Genomic DNA, 20,969 nt, shown 5'->3' with positions numbered 1-20,969 from the left:
GTCAGCCCAAGCATGTGAGTTATATGCCCTAAAATGAGCTCTAGAAATATTAACACAAAAAAGAGGAACAATATATACAGACTCAAAATATGCTTTTGGAGTAGTGCATACCTGTGGAATGTCCCCGTTCCTAAGAGGCAGGAATTTGTTCTTACCTTTCTTGTGTCGCTAATAACTCCTCCCTTGACCTGAACCCTAACTCCAACTCTGTGATAACCTATAAAAACCCCATGACCCTATCTCTGCATAGTCTTTTCGTCTCCATCCCACCCCTCCTCTCTGGGGGTAATAAATGGATTCTCAAGCTTTCTGAAACAAAGACCAGTCTTGTTTGTTCCCATGACCAGTGCTGGCAGCTGCACCCTCCCTGGACACGATGAATCCAGTTGCACAGCACTGCAACAAATGGTGGAGAATGCAAGCAGCCAGTGAGGACAGCACGACCAGAACCCTGTAAGTCACCCGCTTAACTACACCTTGCGGGACCCCCATCTTAAAAGGAACATGGGGGTATGTCATGGTTTGACCCGGAAGGAGTGGGAATTCTGGGAAACTGTGGTTAAACTAATGAAGGTTTTGGGTTTCATACTGACACCTGGTGTAGCCAGTGGGGTTTGGACACACTTCTGAGAATACACAGGGGTTAAAAGCAGGGCACTGCCCTGGCATTTCTTCTTTTTAGACATCGCGGCCGAGGAGTTCAGACCTCTCTCTTTCGCCCGGCTCGCTGCTGCTGGGCGGGGGAGGGGCCAGCCATGCGGTGAGGCTTGGGGCCTGGACAGTGATGGGCTTGAGGGGGCTTCGGGGGGGCTCCAAAGATGGAAGGGTGGGGGAGCCCCAAGAGACATCGAGCAGCCAGCTCCCCTTCTCTCCTCTCTAAGAGAGCAGCCAGCTCCCCTTCTCTTCCCTCCTCCTCGGAGAGAGAGAGCTAGCGGCACCGAATGTGATGGCAGCTAGCTAAGAGGAGAAGAGAAGAGAGAGAGAGAGCTCGGCCGGCCGCAGCAGCAGCACGTGTGGGAGTATCATCTCTTCTCAGAACAGACAGAGACTGAAAACTTTTAACCTTTTCCTGCATGATTAGGGCTTTGCGAAAATGCTAATCTTCTTCGAAGCTGAATAAGAAGGGAGATGAGAGATGATATGAGATAAAGACCTTGGCCCGGAGTTTGTGGAGATGATTAGATGGGGAGAGATGATTTGGAGTGGCCTTTAGGCTGGACGTTTTCTTGTAGCCATAGACTCAGTTGTTCCTGTGACACAGACTGCATTTAGGGGGAGGCAGTGCCTCAAAACCAGGAGGGTTCATTTGTGAGGACCCCCCGGCCTCAGGGGGTTGGAAATATATGGGGGGGACAGTTGTCTCAAAAGCAGAGACTGTGCCTTTTTAGAGTGAGACAAGGCATCCTTGAAAGACCACCCTAAAAGCAGCTCTAGCCATGTCTCAGTGGTGAGAGCACTGAGCATGGAAGGAACATGTCACAAGCGGCAAATAGACTTTCCGAGCGGTGCCAAAGTGACAAAGAAGCATCCGGGATTTCACTGTTTCCAGGAAAAGCCTATGGAACAAGAAGGACTCCTTTTCCTCTCCATGAACTGCAGTTTGAGTATACTAACGTGTGGGGCCAAGGCTGAGCAGTTAGTATTTTTGAGAGAATGTATTAGATTGAGAAAGTTAGGGAGTGGGGAGGAGGAAAAGTGGTTTTTGTAAGGTTTTCAATTTTTTTTTCTTTTCCTTATAGTCTTTCCTATTTTTTCCTGTAGTTTTAGGTAATAAAGTGTTATTTATGTTTAAGTTGGAGCCTGTTTTGCTTATTCCTGGTCACATCTCACAGCAGACACCAGGGTGAGGCATTTTCATGGGGACACTAGCTCTGTGCCAGGCTCAAACCATGACATTTTTTGGTTCCCTGAACCGGGAAATCGAATCACGAGAGAATGATGAGGTAAAGCTGTGAGATGAGACCAAGAAGAATAAAGAAAGCATGTACTAAGTTAAGGTAGATGAATAGTCATAGTGAATCTAAGGTATTGTTGTGTAGAAGTGTTTTGTAGTTCTGTTGATAATTTTAAAAAGTGTATTCTCGGAGGTGAAGGGTGGAGTGTCATGGTTTGACCCGGAAGGAGTGGGAATTCTGGGAAACTGTGGTCAAACCAATGAAGGTTTTGGGTTTCATACTGACACCTGGTGTAGCCAGTGGGGTTTGGACACACCTCCGAGAATACACAGGGGTTAAAAGCAGGGCACTGCCCTGGCATTTCTTCTTTTTAGACATCGCGGCCGAGGAGTTCAGACCTCTCTCCCTCGCCCGGCCCGCTGCTGCTGGGCGGGGGAGGGGCCAGCCATGCGGTGAGGCCTGGGGCCTGGACAGTGATGGGCTTGAGGGGGCTTCGGGGGGGCTCCAAAGATGGAAGGGTGGGGGAGCCCCAAGAGACATCGAGCAGCCAGCTCCCCTTCCCCCCCCCCCAAGAGAGCAGCCAGCTCCCCTTCCCCCCCCCCCCCCCCCCCGGAGAGAGAGAGCCAGCGGCACCGAATGTGATGGCAGCCAGCCAAGAGGAGAAGAGAAGAGAGAGAGAGAGCCCGGCCGGCCGCAGCAGCAGCACGTGTGGGAGTATCATCTCCTCCCAGAACAGACAGAGACTGAAAACTTTTAACCCTTTCCTGCATGATTAGGGCCTTGCGAAAATGCTAATCCTCCTCGAAGCTGAATAAGAAGGGAGATGAGAGATGATATGAGATAAAGACCTTGGCCCGGAGTTTGTGGAGATGATTAGATGGGGAGAGATGATTTGGAGTGGCCTTTAGGCTGGACGTTTTCTTGTAGCCATAGACTCAGTTGTTCCTGTGACACAGACTGCATTTAGGGGGAGGCAGTGCCTCAAAACCAGGAGGGTTCATTTGTGAGGACCCCCCGGCCCCAGGGGGTTGGAAATATATGGGGGGGACAGTTGTCCCAAAAGCAGAGACTGTGCCTTTTTAGAGTGAGACAAGGCATCCTTGAAAGACCACCCTAAAAGCAGCTCTAGCCATGTCTCAGTGGTGAGAGCACTGAGCATGGAAGGAACATGTCACAAGCGGCAAATAGACTTTCCGAGCGGTGCCAAAGTGACAAAGAAGCATCCGGGATTTCACTGTTTCCAGGAAAAGCCTATGGAACAAGAAGGACTCCTTTTCCTCTCCATGAACTGCAGTTTGAGTATACTAACGTGTGGGGCCAAGGCTGAGCAGTTAGTATTTTTGAGAGAATGTATTAGATTGAGAAAGTTAGGGAGTGGGGAGGAGGAAAAGTGGTTTTTGTAAAGTTTTCAATTTTTTTTTCTTTTCCTTATAGTCTTTCCTATTTTTTCCTGTAGTTTTAGGTAATAAAGTGTTATTTATGTTTAAGTTAGAGCCTGTTTTGCTTATTCCTAGTCACATCTCACAGCAGACACCAGGGTGAGGCATTTTCATGGGAACACTAGCTCTGTGCCAAACTCAAACCATGACAGGGTAAAAAGCTTACGGGGAGGGGAATTCCCAGTAAGGACACCAGCTTACTGGGACCGGGCAATGGAACTGACATCTATCATCATTCAGTGAGACGCTTATGAACAGTTTTGTTTTTCATGGGAGGCAGTTTTTAAGAACTACAAGCAGCTAGTCTGCCTGCAAAAAGGACCATTCCACGGACTCTTGTCAACTTTCCCGACATGTCTGCTGCAGCTTATGGACGGTAAAAGCCCTGGAGGGTACTTATGGAAGATTACATACAGCATGTTGATGCCCTAGATCTGTGGTCCCCTCTCCTGTGAACCCCCACGTTTTTCAGTTTCTGTGAAACTGCCCATATCTTTCCTTACCCTTTTGTTGATAAGAGTACGACAAGGAGTCAAAACTGCCAGCATGGCATGGAGTTGCTACTGTCTCTCCGTCACTCCATGTCCCTCTCCTCCACCCTATCCCCCTTTCCCTGAAGGCAGAACAAGGACGGAATCTGTTTAGAAGTGACGCGGGAGCGCTACCATCCTCTTGCTGTCCTGTGTCCTTTGCCTCCCGTCTTTCCATATCCCCCGTTCCCTACCCAGGAAAGTGATGGCCGCACTGTCCCAGGCCCTCATTCGAAAAATGGTGTTTACCAAGCTGTTTAAGATTCCCCTTTTTCCTGCCTAAATCCTTCTCTTCCAGTCCTGAATCTTCCTTTTCCCCCTACCTACCTCTGCCCTCTTCCTGCCGCACCGCTGCAGCTGGCCCAGCCCTAGGCTTGTTTGGCTGGGCTACTCGCCCTGTGAAGAAGTCATCTGGCCTCACCACTGCCTCCCCCGGCGCTGGCCCCGCTCCACACCCTATGCCAGGGGCCCTCGCCAGTTCCCTCACTTTGCAGTCATCATCATTCAAGATAACAACACCCATAACACCAGTACCAAAGCCGAGACAAAACACTAAGGACTGTGCCCCTCATGAAGAGGAGATCAAAGAACTGCACCCCTTCTGGTGAGAAGATCAAAAGCCAGAGGAGATTGAACTGTTAGCTCATTAAGTAAAAATGTATTCATTTAATCAAGTATCATCATTTCTGTTACTTTATCCTTTATGACTGAGTCTCAAATGCCTTTCTATTCCTTGTTCATTTAGCTTAATAATATTCATTTTAGTTTTCTAAACTATTAAGTCATATTCCCAAGAATCCCCTCATTATAAGTTATTCACCATGCATTGATCAGTTTAAAAATGAGGGAATTGTGGAATGCCCCTGTTCCTAAGAGGCAGGAATTTGATCTTACCCTTCTTGTGCTGCTCATAACTCCTCCCTTGACCCGAACCCCAACTCCACTCCTGCAATACCCTGTAAAAACCCCATGACCCTACCTTTGCGCAGTGTGCCAGGGTGATGTTATGATGCTTGTATCCCAAATCAGCTGTTCTGTTTATGAGGCGGGGAGAAGAAGGAGCATGGAGTTTCATTATCAGCTGCACTCTCCCCCACAGTCTGCTGGAACACAGAACTCCACTGTTGTTGTCTGGGCATGGATGGGGCATAACTCCACACTCCTTTTGCTTTTTAATTAGTTAGTTAGTTTAGCTAGCTGAGGCAGTCCAAGCTTTCCCTGAACTGTTTTTCTTTCCCTTTTCTTGGAACCATTCGAACCTACTCCAGACCGGGACCCAGGGAGGCATGGAGAGCTTGCACTTTGTAGCCTGCTGGGGCCTACTCTGCAGCCTTTCCCAGTGCCGGAAGGACTGATAACAGAGCAACCACCCACCAGAGAGACTTTCTGAATTTGTCATCTCTTCAGAGCAGCAAATGAGTTTTGTCATCTGGTATTGTTCATTTTGTGTGTTGGGGAGTGCCTTGCCTGTTAAATAAAAAGGATTTTCCCACTTCTCTCCAAGGAAATTTTTCCAAACCCGTTGGGGGGAGGGGCCGTGTGGGTTGGCTTTGTGGGGGGCCCCTTCTAGAGGTTTTCTCCAAAATTTGTCCTAAACCAGGACACGCAGTCTTTTCGTCTCCATCCCACCTCTCCTCTCTGGGGGTAATAAATGGATTCTCGAACTTTCTGAAACAAGGACCCATCTAGTTTGTTCCCACGCCCGGCGCCGGAAGCTGCACCCTCCCTGGACACGATGAACCCAATTGCACAGCACTGCAACACATACCTTTGAAAAAAATTGGGAACAGAGGGGGCTATTAAATTCAAAGGGAGAGGGACTGGTTCACAAAAAGCTTATTTTGGAAGTATTAGAAACCTTACAATTACCAGAGGAAGTGGCAGCAGTATATGTTAAAGGACATCAAATGGGGCGACTCAAGAGGCACAAGGGAACACTTTATCAGATTTAGAAGCTAAGAATATGGCCAAATTAGGGACAGAAGAATTAATAATGGTGCTAACCCCATGAGAGAAATGCAAAAAATCCCCATATTCAGTGAGACGGAAGAGAGAGAACTCCTTAAAGCAGGAGCAAAGAAAGATAACAAGGGGAAGTGGAGATTAGCGGATGGGAGGCCAGTGTTAAATAAATCTCTTGCCAAGAAAATGCTAGAAGGCATGCATGGTACAACACATTGGGGTACTCAAGTGCTAAGTGATCAATTCCTAAAGGACTGGGGCTACGTAGGAATTTTTGGAATAGCTAAGCAAGTAACTGAACGTGCATGATATGTCAATAAATGAACAGGAAAGTCATGAGAAAAACACCCAGAGGAGGGCAAGAACTAGCCTTACGGCCCTTTCAAAACATCCAAGTAGACTTTACTGAGCTTTCCCAGGTACAATGGAGGAAGTTTTTGCTAGTGATGGTAGATCACTTGACCCATTGGGTAGAGGCAGTACCCACTGTTAAAGTCAATACCAATATTGTAAGTAAAACCCCTCTAGAATCAATCATTCCCCGATATGAGATGGTGAGCAGGATTGATTCAGACCAAGGAACACATTTCACATCTAAGATATTCCAAAAAGTTGTTCAAGTCCTGGGAGTGAAACGGGAATTACACACTCCATGGTATCCACAGAGTTCTGGTTGTGTTGAGAGGATGAATCAAACTCTTAAAAGAACTCTAGTTAAGGTGATGACTAAAACCCGGATGTCATGGATAAAATTCCTCCTTTTAGCTCTGTTAGAGTTAGAACCCAACCCTGGTCAGATCTGGGAGTCTCACCCTATGAAATGATGTTTGGGTTACCCTTTTAAACCTTGCCCCAGAAAGTTGCCACCTATGAGGAAGGGGAAGCCAATGCCAAGAAATCTGTTATGTCTATAGCACAAACCTTAGAAGGGCTAAGACATCATGGGGAAATTGCTCAAACTACCACCCTGGATTTCAGAATTCATAATATTAATCCCAAGGATTAGGTAATGACCAAGTCATGGAGAGATCAGCCTCTAACTCCTCAGTGGGAAGGTCCCTTTCAGGTACTGCTCACCACCGAATCAGCTGTGCGAACTGCAGAGCAGGGATGGACTCATGCCAACAGAGTTAAAGGCCCAATAGAAGAACCCAAAGAATGGACTAAAATATCCAGACTGAGTGAGGCAAGATTGACTCTCAAGCAGAGACTGAGAGACAGAGAAATCCCAGGACGTCCAAAACGTAGAGTCAAGCTTCCACCAGCCAGCTCGAGGACTGTCTTCCTGTTTTAATAGATGGGAATTACAAGCATCTGTTAAGGGTAAGTACATAGGGAACCATAAGAGGCATTGGGGTGATTTCCTTAAGAACCAACAAATGGAGTAAGACAAGGAATAGAGGGCAAGACTGAGTTGGCTCCTGTGTTCACCACCAAGAAGATTCCATAGCCCTGCTGCGGGTAGCAACCCCGTAGGCATGGAAAGGTGGGGGCAAGAAGGCCATACCAGACCTCTATTATTCCTCAATTGTCTTTTAATACAACAGGGACTGGAGGGCAAGACCGAGTTGGCCTCTGTACTCGCCACTAAGACACACCTACTATGGGTAGCAACCCCATAGACACAGTAGATGGGAGTCAAAGCCATACCGGACCTCTGTGATGCCCTTTTGTCCGTTCCAAATAAGTGTGTCTAAGGAAAACCTGAGATCTTTTTTTTCTCCTGTTCCCACTGTACTCGCCCACATCAACAGATGCTAGTATGACTCATTCAGGAGAGAGAGAAATTTTTTTTTATCAGAATCAAAAATGAGAGTTAATTTTTCAAGTCAAATGACTTATAGAAAAAGAAAAGGGGGGGTTTGTTATAGATGAGTAATGAAATGGTTGATTTTCACAATTAAAGGGTGAATATTATGTATATATTAAGAGGAGTTTTGTAGATGCATAGTTATGTTTCCCCTCCTCCTTGCATTGTTATCATGGGATAGCCTTAGGAGTCAAGGCATTTGGGAGGGTCGGCTTGTTACTATGGCAGCATTTGACCTCCAATCAAGATGTAAGAAAGTGATCTCCACCACTGGATGGCAAAGAATGAGTCAACTGACAAGACTTTGGGAGGGGCTAGAGGTATAAAAGGCGGAGCATCCATTTTGTAGATGAGCACATGGCAGTTGAGTCCTTTGCTCCCAGCACTGTAATTTTAACTTTATTCACTCTTCTGTTGTATTTTTGATAAAATTTTAATAAACCTCTAAAATTTTAAAAGAGCATAGTATTGAGAGTTTTTTGCAGAACAATGGACATATGCAACATATGCACAATCCAGCCTTCATAGAACAGAGTAAGGTCACCATGCCCTTGAAGCACACAAAAGGAGAAGAACACTCTCAAAAGCAGACAGTTCTGGATGCAAAGGCAGACAAGAAAACCGCAGCAAGACACATGAGGAAGGAAGGCTAACTAAAATTTACTGAAATATTAAAATGAGTGCGTAAAAAGGACTTAACCAATCGTATTACCTTGAGGCATGAACAATAGAGAACAGTATAAATATGGCCTGCTTTTTGTAATAAATCGGCTTCACTCAATCATATTGATCATGACGTGATGTCCCATTAATGATCCCCCACAGCATAGTTTCTCACAAAAGACAAATGAGGTGAAATGTTGATACAAAAAAATTGATATATTTTCTTTAACAGTAAAAGAGGCAAAGAGAAAGAAAGGAGGAAAAAGAGGGGAAAAGGGGCGAGGTGTGTGATGGACAGACAGGGAGAGTGTCAGAGACAGATTAAGTAGAAAGATATTACTCCTTCATGGGTCCCTAAATGAGCCTTGCTTGGTCGTATCCTATGCAAGCTGTTACAGCTCCAGAGCTCAGTCCCCAAGGGGACTGGGTGCTAGAAGCCAGCTCGCTCTCGGACCAAGGCCGGGGGTTAGCCCCTAGCAAGCAGGGAGATATTCAGCTCTTAGTGATTAGGCAGCTCTTGTGATTTCAGCTTTGCTTGCTAGGTAGCTTTTCCCTTGGCCTAAGGCTCCAGCAGACGGTAGAGAGAGGAGAAGCAGAAGACACTGGCTGTTCCACGAGTATGGCTTTATTGTAGGGGTCCGTGAAGGGTCTCAGCTCTTCTTCTTCCGAGTTAGTAGGGCTACAGTATGCTACTTTTATACCCTTGGCCTGGATCCAATCCTGACCAATGGCAAAGGTGTTAGAGTGACCATAAGTGACCAATAGTAGGGTTTAACACAATATTGCCTTACATGGCTATAGGGATAAGGTACAAGGCGGATGTCCCTGGAGACAGGAAACTTCTTTGCTGCTGTGTCAGCATTCTATTCTCCAAGGGGCCCTGGCTAAACCTGAGGGGTTTACTACAACTCCACTTTCTGTTTTTACAAAAAATGCATTTGCGAGAGTTCTTTTGAAACAGTGAACAAGACACAAGAACATAACTAACACTGTAAAAATTACAAGGAGAATCAACAACAATCCCTTAACTAAAGATGCGGCCCATCCTGTTAGTCCCCATTGCCCGAAAATTTCATTGACCCAATCTGGGATTCTTTCTACTTTCAAGTCCTTCACAAGATCTTTCAGTTTCTGGATGTTCGCATGGATGGATTCCGAACGCGAAGAGAGGTTGAAGCAGCACATTCCTTCGAAGTCCTCACATCCATGTCCGTGGGCAAGCAGGAGGAAGTCGATTGCTGCTCGGTTTTGGAGTGAAGCTTGTCTTGTGGTTTCTTCTTCCTTTTAAGAGATCACTCAGGGCTGCTGATGTGGCGTTAGCTTGTTTACTGAGCCAGCACCCAAGGTGACTGATTTCACCGAGGGCTTTAGCTGCAGCTATCCAGGGTAAAAACAGAGAGACTGCAATCTTTTTTGGTCTGTTCCAATCGTATAATCTCGGATCACAATTTTCATCGAATTCAGTGTAGGACCTTTTTTCACGTTTTGATTCTCTTTCTTTTTTCCAATAATGTAACAGGGTGATGTTTGGAGTAAGGGTAGAAAGTTTTCCCAGAGTACAGGGACCTCCCTGGAGTCGGGAGGGGATCCCTGCCCATACTCTATCACCACAGATGAGAAACATTCCCTTGGGTAATACTTTGGGATGGAGAGAGGACACAGAAATTACACGTGCAGTGTAATTGCACCAATCATGAGGGTTATAGGCTTTGTTCACTGGTGATACATCTTTTCGATATGTGTTTTTGTGTTGGTCAATTTCTGGCCAATCATTTTTCGGACGCCTAAAGTAAAATTTGACACAATATGTGGCCTTGGAGGATCCCAATAGATCCAATTCTTGGGGTTCCTCTCGAGCATCTGGCAGAATTTTTGTCCACTCGTCCCAAGTATCAGCCCCATTGGGTCTCTTACCTGTGGTGCGGAGAACCTCTGAGTTCTGGACAGGCCAATCGTCTGCTATAAAGGGGATTCCTACTAGACATGTAGAAAGTGGATTATCTATGCTTCCCATAGACAAGCACCTATTGTCTTGTTTTAATGTTTTTGCTAAGGTTACCCAAACATTATGGCTAGGCTGAGGGCTAATCCAGCCGAAGGCACGCGGTACAGTGTAGAGCATCCAGGCAGTGGTGAGGACAGCACCGACAGAGATATTTTTCATCTTTGGGCAGGATTAGGGCTTCTGATAGGGAATATAAGCACAATTTGTTATCTTTATGATGAGAGGGATTTCTGCCTTGTTCTTTTCTGTGTTCCCCTCCTCCCCCCCTTTTTCTTTTAATTTCTAAGCTGCACTACAGGAGGAGGAGCGGGTAGAAGGTTATGAGGTTTTAAGGGTAGGGAAAGGGAATAATACTTTTTACTATACAATACACAGTGTAATAACACATAATTCAGAGAACACTTTTGTGTTAAGGCTATCTGTGGCCTATTACAGTAGACTGTTATTTGACTTTCTGTTTTGTCTGCTGCCTTGTAATGGGGCGGTCTGTTCTTGTGTTTGTGGGTGTTCGGCGACGCCTTCATCTCCAGGCTGAGCTGGTTTGGTTTTGAGGTGGTCTTGTGTTTGCCTCAAGAGAATTCTTGTCCTCGTCTGTAGTAGTGTTCGCTGTGCCTAAGTATGGTTTTACGTATTTTCCTGGGTACCACCTTGGACCTGATGGTAGTAGCACGCATGCATAACCTCTTCCCCAGGTAATCAACTGATGAGGCCCTGAGATTTGGTGTGTTTCAGGATCTTTCACGAGCACGGGTGGTTTCTCCGTGAGCTTTGCTTGTGTGGTATTCGCAAAGTGGCGAAGTATTGGTGGGTCAGGCTCTGTCGCTGTGCAGTTCAGGAAGTTGATGACATAGAGAGCCTTGCAAAGTCTCTCCACTGGAGATGTGATTTTCGTGTTCCTGTTCTGTTGCTCGAGGACTCTTTTGAGGGTTTGATGTGTCCTTTCCACGATGGATTGTCCTGTGGGGTTTACAGGTATGCCCGTCTTGTGTGCTATGTCCCATTCATTGAAGAACTCCTTCAACTTGTGGGAGGTATAGGCTTGTGGGATCTCAGGATCTGAGTCCTGAGATGCCGGGCCTCCGAGACCACCCTTGGGGGGCCCGGGAGTCCTGGAATGTTGCCAGAAGTGTCTGGTGGCAGGACTTTGACCCTACACGGGAGACGACACCTGTATGAAGATAAGAGGACCTCACCGGGGTGAATGGCGAAGAGATTAGCTAATTAGAGGGTGAGACACAGGGTTTAGGATTTATGTACAGGGGGGTTTAGAGGAGTAAGATGGAGGAATTGGGGTGTGTCCTGTCCTTCTTCTTCTTCCTCTTCTCCTCCATCTTCTTTGGCCACGGTGGCACCTTTGGATTGGTTATTACTGAGAGTGCACCGAGTTATAAGAATAAATGGTATTGGGGAAAAATGATAAATATTGTACACGTAACAATGGGTATAAAGATACGTGGCTGCCCGGGAGGGCAGACAGTGTGCTCATGGCTGACTGCTGAGCAGATCTCTGTTCGGCTGAAAGAACATCTTTTAGATAAACAATTAATAAACATAAAAACCGAAAGAAGAACTGAAGCCTCTTCTCGTCCTTCGATATGCGGGCTGCCCCAAGGCCACCTCAGGCCTTTCCAGGCCCCTCATACAGCCGAGAAAAACAAACATAGGCTGGCCCATTATCTGTTTTAATCTCCTTTGGTACACCCAGGGTGGCAAAAGCGAGGAGAAAGTGTTTTATTGTGTGCATGGTCTTTTCTCCTGCATGTGATGATGCAAACACTGCTCCTGAGAACGTGTCAACTGAAACATGCACATACTTTGACCTTCCAAAAGGTGCAAAGTGAGTTACATCTGTCTGCCACAGCTGACAGCTATTCAGACCTCGGGGATTGACTCCTGTACCCATTGATGGTATCTGGTAATTTTGACAGTTCGGACAGGTAGCCACGATAGCTTTTGCCTGATCCTTTGAGAGCTTAAACATTCTCATCAGGGCAGGTACATTTTGATGAAAGAACGCGTGTGACAGCTTTGCCTGAGCAAAGATGTTAGGAACATTAGCAGTTTCTGCTGCCATACCTAATGCATCTGCTTTCCTGTTGCCTTCTGCAACAACACCTGGGAGGTCCGTGTGAGACCTTACATGCATTATGTGATAAGGTTGTTTTCTGTGGGATATCAATTGTATTAATTTAGAGAGCAATTGGTATAACTTTGGGTTAGAGACCTCTTTGAGAAGAGCATGTTCTGCTCTCATAGCTATTCCCGCAACATAAGCTGAATCTGTGACCAGATTGAACGGCTCGTTTTTAAATTTTTCAAAGGCTCTGACGACAGCTGCTAATTCTGCAATTTGTGGCGATCCTTCTACTGTTTCTACGTCAGATTGCCATTCTTGTGTTTGGGGGTCTCTCCAAGTAATCACCGACTTGTGGGATGACCCTGAGCCATCTGTAAATAGAGTTAGAGCCTTGAGAGGATTTCTACTTTGGATTCGTTTTGGAATCAAATGGAAAGTTTCATTCTGGTTGAAAAGCTTGTGTTCTGGGATGTCTGATGAAGTTTGACCCGTATAACTGTCCAGAGCAAACTGTAGACTCGCATTGGTCTTGATCAAATCCTCAAAGTCTTTAAGGGTTATTGGCAAATATATGCATTCAAAATCACACCCTGAAAGGGAGCAAAGGCGAGTCCTAGCCTTTTTTATTAAGTGTGCTATAATCTCCTGGTAGGTGGTAAGTGTCTTTGTGGGCTGGCTACTTGTAAAAACCCATTCCAGTATCAACAAAGGATCTCGCAGCTGAGGGTCCCATTGGAAGATCAGTCCATGGAATCTGGGTACTTTTCCCAGGATGATGAACCGGAAAGGCAGACTAGGCTCGTAGCGATGGGCTTTGCGTGAAGACAGGGCTTCCTGGACTTTGATGATGGCACCTCTGGCTTCCTCTGTGAGAGTGCAGGGAGAGTCCAGTTCCTTGGGTCCACGAAGAAGATTGAACAAGGGAGCAAGGTCTTCTGATGTAATTCCTAGCAGTGGACGTACCCAGTTGATGGATCTACACAGGCTGTGTAAGTCCCTGAGGGTTTTTGGGTCGTCATTGATGACGATCTGCTGAGGTAGGATAGTTCTTTCCCGGATCTGGACTCCAAGGTAAGTCCATGGCTCGGTGTACTGAATTTTGTCCTCACGAATTTCCATTCCTGCCTTTTCAATGGCTTCAACAGTCTTTTTGATTGTTTTGTCCAAGTAAGCTTTGTCTGAAGCACACACCAGAATGTCATCCATATAGTGATAAATGATGGCGTCTGGAAATGATTTCCGAATGGGAGACAGGATGTGAGACACGTACCACTGGCAAATAGTTGGCGAGTTTTTTAATCCCTGAGGAAGATAACGCCAATGATCTCTTTTGAGCGGAGCTTCTTTGTTAATAGAGGGAACGGAAAAAGCAAACCGTGGAGCATCTTCAGGATGTAGTGGTATGCTGAAGAAACAGTCCTTAATGTCTATGATAGCAAGTGTCCAGTCTCTAGGCAGCATCGATGGGGAGGGCAAGCCAGGCTGAAGAGGGCCCATGTCCTCGATGACTTCGTTGATTCTGCGAAGGTCATGGAGAAGCCTCCACTTGTTTGTACCTGGCTTTGGTAGAATGAAGACTGGAGAGTTCCAAGGGCTGTCGGACTCCACTATGTGGCCTTTTTTGAGCTGTTCTTCCATGAGGGCGTTTAGGGCGCGCAGCTTGGCTTTCTTTAGGGGCCACTGCTCAGTCCAGATTGGCTTGTGGCTTTTCCAGGTGAGACGGGGTATTTCTGGCAGCGCGCTCAACTCAGTGGCCCCAGTCAGAAATCCTGAATGGGAATACGTAGGGAAGCACCCCACTGGGATAAAACGTCTCGTCCCCAAAGGGTGATGGGGGCCCTTACCACAAATGGACGGATGGTTGCCAGCTTGCCTTCTGGCCCTTCAACCAGGATGTTGTTCTTGCTCCTCATGGATACTGTAGTTCCACCAATCCCGGAAATCATGCCTGCAACAGGTTGTAGATCCCAGTGTGCTGGCCAATCTGAACGGGCGATGATGGTCACATCTGCACCGGTGTCCAGCATCCCTGGCAGGTGGGTCTTCTCTCCTTTGTGGGAGAGGCCACACTCGATGGTAGGCTTGGATGGTCCCATGACTTGTGCCCACATAGCTGTAGGGTTGAGAGGAATCTGTTCCCTGTGATTCTTTGGGAGTAAAAATGCCTGTGCTATTGGAGTTCCTTTAGAAAGAAAAAATGGTAAGTCTATGCAGTATACCTGCACGAGGATCTCTTGTCCCGGCTGCACTGTCAGCACTTCCGGAACAACGAAGATTTCCTTCGGAGTATTAACCGAATCACCTGTAATTAAAATGTCTGAAGGACTCCCTTTAGGTCCATATTTTCCTGTAGGAACACGGTGAACATTCTTATCATTAAAGTCAATGGACAAAGCAGTTACCAGTTGTCGGCGGGTACCCCTCTGGGTTGTCCCGTGGGTTGGGGCTTCTCCTTTGGGTCTGGAGCAGCCTGGGTTTGTGCGTGATTGGGTCTTGGTGGCCTTTGATTTGTATTCTGCGCCCGAAGGTCGGACGGGCGCCTCAAGGAGTTTAAAGGACGCGATTGATAGTGTTGCTGATGTTGGGGTCTTTGATTATAATTCCGATGGTATCGGGGGGGTGTTCTTTCCAGACAGTCCTTTATATAATGTCCTAGCTCTCCACAGTGATAGCATTTAGCTTGTTCTTTAGAGGTTATCACTGCATATGCACCAGAAACTCCTTCAGCAATACCCTTAGCAACTGCTTGCGCCACTGTATTTTCAGTGGACATGTGACGTGTACAGCATTCTAACATTTGCTCTATAGTAGGGTCTGTATCCACAGTTAAAGACCTCAAAATGGCCTTGCATTTCTCATTTGAGTTGCTGAAAGCAAGCTTACATAAGAGTTCCTTTCTTGCCTCAGTACTCTCTATTTGTTTCTCCAAAGCATCTCTAAGTCTGTCCACAAATTTTATAAAGCTTTCTTCAATGCCTTGTTTTATAGTAGAAAAATGCATTGTTGGCATTGACTCATCCTGCATAAGAAGCAAGGAGGTTTTTGCTGCAATTGCTACATCCTGCAGTGCTTCTTTATTCAGAGTTTCCATTTGTTCTGCTGGCTTTTGAAAGTCTCCTTCACCAGCCAATTGTTCTACTGTGAAGTTGGTCTTAGTAGCATCGGCAGTATATGAATCTGATAACGTTTTTAAGTGTTTCTTCCAATGCCTATCCCATAACAAATATTCTGCCGGTGATCGAAGGCATTGTGAAATATTTTTTACATCGTGAGGAAGCAAGACATGTGCAGAGAACATGGCTTCTAGGAAATTTCTAAAGATATGTGAACTACGTCCATGTTCCTTGGCTATATTTCTCAATTGCACCAGTTCCTTATTAGAAATTGGTTTCCATGCCTTGATATTAGATTCCCCACCGTTCCTTCCTTGCCTGTACTCGACCGGAAAGGCTGTGATTTTCTGTGCTAGGTCCCAGTTCCCAGACTTTGTAGCTTCTATCTTAATAAGAGCCCATGGGTCTATATTAATCGCATCAAAATCAGATTCATCAGAAGAGCTCTCATTGTCTGAGGAACACTGTGAGGGACATGCTACCCGTGAATTCCTTTTCTTTCGTTTAGAAGCATTTTTCACCGTTTTCAGTGACTGGCCCGAAGTTAGCGCTGTTGGGTGAGGGGTAGCCCTGGAGCAGCAGGGACCGGATTGGGTTGGGGGGGGACACCACAGGTGGTCTCTGATCCGTTCAGGTGGCAGGAGGGTTGGGTCAGGGGTTGGAGGGACGGGTGGGGGCAGGGGGGGTATGGGGGCTGTGGATGCACGCCTGGGGGATTTGGGGGTGCGCAAGCAATGCCACTGGTTTGGGATACGACAGGTGTAGGGTGAGCTGATGTTACTGCACATGTGTGCGGCTCGGCGCAGGAGGACAGGTTGTGGGCATGGCTCGGGAATGTGGCGGAAGGGGGCGGGAGGGCCGGGGCGGTCTCGGGGGGGGTGGGAGCGGGGGCGGTGACGGAAGGGAGGGCGGTCGCGGGGGTGGAGGATAGCAGCGCAGGGTTGGGGGGGGCGGCGGCGATAACGGGACCGGGGAACGCGGCGGGCGCGGCGGGGGGAGCGGGGGGCAGGGCGGGGACAGCAGCGGGAGCGGGGGGTACCGCGACGGAGCAACCGGGGGCGGGGAACGGCGGCGCGGGGGTAGGCAACGGCAGCACGGGCGCGGGGGGAGGGGTGGTCGCAGCGGAGGGTACAGGGACAGGGAACGTGGCCCCCGAGGCCGGACGCGGGAAGGAAGCGGGGCCGGCGAGATGGGAGGCTGCAGGAAACGGGGAGTTGGGTAGCGCGGGTCCCGCGAGGGGGGGGAATGTGGGGGCGGCCTGCTTGGCTTCTGCCTCTGAGGTGGTTTCTGCAGTAAGTTCTGCAGCGTCCAGTGACTCTCTGGCCTGGAAGGCACATTCCTCTGTTATCTTATCAGCGCAATTAGCATATGAAGAGGAAAGATCTGTTAGTTTGGAACTTTTTTCAGAGTTCGATTTTTCAATCGTTTTTGTTATTATATGAAATAAAGGTAAGAAGTTAGTAACAGAAAAGTCCTGTTTTGTTTGAGACATATAAATGGTGTTTCCAACTGTATCCCAAAAGGAATTTTCAGTAATTGTGATCTTATCAGTTTCAGGGAAATTCAGCACCATCCAAGATACAAATTTTTTAAGAGTCTTTTTTGACAGACTACCTTTAGAAAAAGTAAAGTTGTTAACAGATAAGGTTTCTACAATGGTTAAATATAACTCTCTCTCACGTGTTGTTAGTCTTAGAGTGCTTAAACAAGTACCCATGATTTTCAAGCCCTTTCCACAGAAAAACGAGAAAAAAAAAGAAAAAAAAAACGAAAAAGGTTTTTAGAGCACCCAAAGGTATGCGCGCAAACTTAATACTTACGTCCTCTGGGGTCAGGGGTCTGTGGAAGGGAGTCTGCTCCTCAATTCTCCTCAGACTTTATCTCGTCCAGATGTATTGTTGAGGGTCGAATTGAGCCTTCCTCAGAGAAGATTTTCTAAAACAAAAAGTCCTTTCGCAGAAGGAGAGGCTTCCCAAACCGGCAATAACTGGAGGCCTTGAAAGGCTCCGATGCTCTGGTGACGCTTCGCTCCTGGGGGCCAGGGTCCGACGACACGTTTGGGCGGCCACTTAAATGAGCCTTGCTTGGTCGTATCCTATGCAAGCTGTTACCGCTCCAGAGCTCAGTCCCCAAGGGGACTGGGTGCTAGAAGCCAGCTCGCTCTCGGACCAAGGCCGGGGGTTAGCCCCTAGCAAGCAGGGAGATATTCAGCTCTTAGTGATTAGGCAGCTCTTGTGATTTCAGCTTTGCTTGCTAGGTAGTTTTTCCCTTGGCCTAAGGCTCCAGCAGACGGTAGAGAGAGGAGAAGCAGAAGACACTGGCTGTTCCACGAGTATGGCTTTATTGTAGGGGTCCGTGAAGGGTCTCAGCTCTTCTTCTTCCGAGTTAGTAGGGCTACAGTATGCTACTTTTATACCCTTGGCCTGGATCCAATCCTGACCAATGGCAAAGGTGTTAGAGTGACCATAAGTGACCAATAGTAGGGTTTAACACAATATTGCCTTACATGGCTATAGGGATAAGGTACAAGGCGGATGTCCCTGGAGACAGGAAACTTCTTTGCTGCTGTGTCAGCATTCTATTCTCCAAGGGGCCCTGGCTAAACCTGAGGGGTTTACTACAGGTCCCAAAGACATCTCATTGCTCCCCTCCATCCGGTCCTCTTGGTGGTGAGGTGACGGTGATTAATTGAAAAGACAGGGCATCTCTTGGGTTGTATGCAAGAAGAAGTCGTTTATTCTTTGTCTAGCAGGGTTTATATAGTTTTACAGCATCAGCTAAAATTTTCCACTACTAAACAATAACTGCATCACTCATGTCTCTTAATTATGTTGCTTAACCACAGTTCTGCAGGTGCAGTTCTACCTGGCTACTCTAAAACAAAGTATAACATTCCTTTTTGCTTCCCCCCTCACATTCCTATTCACTGTTGCCATGGTTTCTGTCCCACCAAGGTTAGCACATCTATGTCAGTTTCAGCCTTGCTCTCTAGCTGAAACCCCACATATATCTATAACGAAAAGTACAGAATCCAATGGATTAATCTGTGTTTAGACCACGTGGGAATGCCCAGGTGCCTCCCCTGAGGGAGGCTAGTTTTCCACTTTCTCTTGCAAGACTGGATCAGTTGCATCATTTTGCATCACACCTGTTTTGCGGAGAAAAGAAGAAACCTCACAACTTTATAAAAGTTGTAAAGCCCGGTATGCCTTTATTACCACCCGCATCGGACGCAAGCCTCCCCAAAAGGCATGCATACCCCTGAAGACCTCAGGTCTCCTTTTATCCCCCTTCCAAATGCATATGCATACAGTTTCACAATAGGTTCATACATGTTCATTCCGCATGACATTTATCGCCAGTTCTTCTTTATCAAAGGAATTCCTAGGTCGGGAGCAAATTGACCTTGTGGTCGTTTCTGTTTTTCTTTCTCTGTCTCATGGCTCTCTCTGGCATGCGAGTTTGTCCTTCAGCTTTGGCCTCACAGACTTTTCACCTCTCCTAGACACTTCACATAATTCAGAATGGATCTCTACTCTTTCTCACACGCAGTGCTCTGGTGCAGGGTCTGGGGAACTGTTCAGGGGGCTTTTGATGGGCCATGACATCCTTTCAGCTGTCCCTCATGTAAATGTCCCATAGATGTGACTTTCCTGGGGTGGGGGGTCCCTCCACAGCTGAGCTAGTCTGTGCAGCGGATAGGCGTTCACTGCCTTTGACAAGAGGCTTTTTTGCTGTACACCCAAAACCTCTCATCCTCCCTTCCGGGGTTGGGGGGATTGTGTGCCATCCTGGCAACATATAAGCCTGGGGCTATGGCCTCTACCCAAAGTTGTTGCCTTGGATGCTCTTCCAGTCTTATCCATTACTTCACAGATGCTTTGAACAATAGTGGCACTTTTCTTATCTCCATCCCTCAGGTGGTTTAACTCACAGTTCAGAGTTTCAGTCACAAAGCCCATTCAGGGTGGGCTTCAGTCATGCAACTTCATTATACAGTTTTGCTATAATAGGCAAAAGTCCTTCATAAAAATGTTTAAGCCATAAACCATATCATTTCAGTCTCTGACAGTTAATCATTATGATTTTTTTGTCTAACAACACTGATCTTTATGCTAAATAACTGGAAAAAGAGACATTTAGGCGTTTCTGATAGGTATTTTGTTTTGCACCTTGTATCAACCATCATTGAAGACAATGATATTGCATCTTAGCTCATGGAGAAAGGGAAGGAAAGCTCATTTAAATTACTTGGCAAATTACTGCTGTTTCAGTTTGATTTTATACCAGCTTGCACTCTTATGTATTTAAAAATAAATAAATAAATAATTTATTTCCCTGAAGTGTTATTGTGCCATCTATTGCAAATGCAAAGCATGCTGAGCCTAGGAAACCACAGCATTAAATAATGCTGACTGAAATAAACAGGGCGAGAGACTTTTTCTCCTTTTATCGCCTTTATTAAAAGTGATCAGTTCAAGATTGGGCAGCTCGATGGGTCTGCAGTCTCCGTCGTCTCTCCTAGGGTGACTAGCAGGAGGAGGATGTGTGCAGCTTTGTCCACTAGGGGCAGAGCTGGGGTCCAATCCTCGTGGGAGCTGGTTTGGGTGTAACCCAGATGTTGATGACCGCCTCTTTCCTCTCCGCCTCCCGGTTTTGGGATGACTCTCCCACTCAGGGTGAGGGGCAACGAAGGTTTTCAGCATCTCTGTAGGCCCAGCACTCCACTCCTCACGTCTAGACATCACTCTAATTTCCTAACTCTATCTTGGCTCGTTGTTTTGGGGGTCTTTTCAGTAAGTTTGGAGTAGTAGCTTCTCATGGCATGCTGCTCCTGGAGTTAATCTGCATGTCCCCCCTCCCACGTTTCCTCACTGTCTGGGGGGTGACTACGCCCTTCACTGTCTCCAGAGAAGAGCCATCAACCCAGCCCTGTCTAGGGCCCTCACCAATACAAAAAAGAATCATTTAACGACAATGACTTGTAATTATCATAACAAACACGTAGCACTTCAGCACCAACAGTGGTCTGCCTAGTCTTTGTAACCTTTTTCTCCAAAAAAAATTGGCAGCTTTTTTTGTTCATAACACTGACCTTTGACGGAAGTGATATGTAGGACCTTAGAAATAATACAGAGCTTTTCAAGGTCCAAGATTATTGTTCATTTTCTTGAAAGAAAGGAAGGAAACAAAAGATAAAAAACATTTCAAATAGTGTAATTTAACCTGACATGGATTGAAGAACTTGGGCAGGTTTTCTTACACAAAAGAGAGGGAATGTATTCCCTAAAGCTTACCATGTAGTTTGAACACTGGATTGTACTGCTGTGAGAAATGACTGCTCACTTTTAAAATTTTAAAGATTTATTAAACCTTAACATAAAAATACAATAAAAGAACTAAATAAGGAAAAATTACAGCGCTGAGAGTGCCCATGACTATCAGCCAGGTGCTCCCCTACAAAATGGATGCTCT

The 20,969-nt window shown here is 46.6% G+C and overlaps 1 long non-coding RNA gene across 1 annotated transcript in view; it reads left to right on the top strand.

The window, feature by feature from the left end:
* The first annotated feature begins 1,026 nt into the window (after window positions 1–1,026).
* Window positions 1,027–20,969, top strand: part of LOC141726895 (uncharacterized) — a 126,487-nt gene continuing 106,544 nt past the window's right edge. Inside the window, exon 1 of the long non-coding RNA XR_012577839.1 lies at window positions 1,027–2,160. This is a non-coding gene — a long non-coding RNA (uncharacterized LOC141726895). The remainder of the gene's footprint in view (window positions 2,161–20,969) is intronic.

Source organism: Zonotrichia albicollis, chromosome W, assembly GCF_047830755.1.
Source record: "Zonotrichia albicollis isolate bZonAlb1 chromosome W, bZonAlb1.hap1, whole genome shotgun sequence".
NCBI classification, from domain to species: domain Eukaryota; kingdom Metazoa; phylum Chordata; class Aves; order Passeriformes; family Passerellidae; genus Zonotrichia; species Zonotrichia albicollis.
This window is presented reverse-complemented; position numbering and strand designations above follow the sequence as displayed.